The sequence below is a fragment of the Mauremys mutica genome, unplaced genomic scaffold (assembly GCF_020497125.1).
Source record: "Mauremys mutica isolate MM-2020 ecotype Southern unplaced genomic scaffold, ASM2049712v1 000014F_np12_subseq_137668:167618_obj, whole genome shotgun sequence".
Lineage (NCBI taxonomy): Eukaryota > Metazoa > Chordata > Testudines > Geoemydidae > Mauremys > Mauremys mutica.
In genome coordinates, this window is record NW_025422802.1 from 28,467 (window position 1) to 29,618 (window position 1,152).

Below are 1,152 nucleotides of genomic sequence, written 5' to 3' on the forward strand. Positions count from 1 at the left end.
CTAAAATATAAGAATCAAGAACAAACATAACTAATTATTCTTACTTTTATCACTGAAAGGCCAAAAGCACGATTAGAGGTCAGCACACCACCAAGTTTAAAATCAGAAACACTTTTAAACTCGCTATATGGTTCAGATTGTATTTACAGCTAGCTCAAGATTTCCCATATCCACCTCCCCCAAATAAAGATGCTATGACTAACAGTCCACTCAGTTAACCCTGAAAAAACACTCAAAAGGCTAGCATGTCCAAGTTCATTCAGACATTTGGTATGACAGCAGGACCAGAGGGCTAGAGGCAGTCACCTACATCCCTATTTCACAATTTTGAGGAAAGAAAGGAGCAGAGCAGCAGAATAAGGTTAAAAAAAAAAAAAAAACAACGGACATCAAAAAAGCAGACTAAAACTCCAATTGGTAGATAAGGGCCTATGGGAAGAAAATCGAAGGGATAAAAGCATTCAGGAAAGCTGGCAGTTGCTCAAGGAGATAGCTTTCTGTTGTCCCTTTAATACTATCCTGATGAAAAGGAAAGACAGGAAGAAAAGTAAGAGGTGAATAATGGCTCCATCATGAGCGCTTTATTTACCCCAAAATCAAAAAGGAATCCTACAAAAACTGGGAACATGAACAAAACTGCTTTTTTTGTGTTTAAGGCATACAAAAGAATAGCACAAACATGAAAGGACAAAAACCATAAAGGCTACCGCACAAAATGAGTTATACATATCAAGGGGACAAAAGGCTATAAAAAGAGGCACATTGCCCTCTCTTGCTCTGAATATCTTTAAAGGGAAATTGTAGGTCCTCAACTTAGCGAGAAAGGAGAGCTAAATAATAGGTATCAAGATGACTGAGGTATTTAATGCCTATTTTGCGCTCAGTCTTCACTAAAAAGTGAAATGGTGACCAGATACTCAACACAATATTAACAAGGGGGAAGGAATGCAAGCCAAAATAGGGGAAAGGAACAGTTTAAAGAATATTTAGATAAGTTTAATACATTCCAGCAAGGCCTGAGGAAATTCTTCCTAGATACTGAAGGAGCTAGCTGAAGCAGTCTCAAAACTTACAGCAATTATCTTTGAGAACTCAGAGGACAAGCAGACCAGCAAAACAGTACCTATCTTTAAAAAAGGCACACAAAGAGAA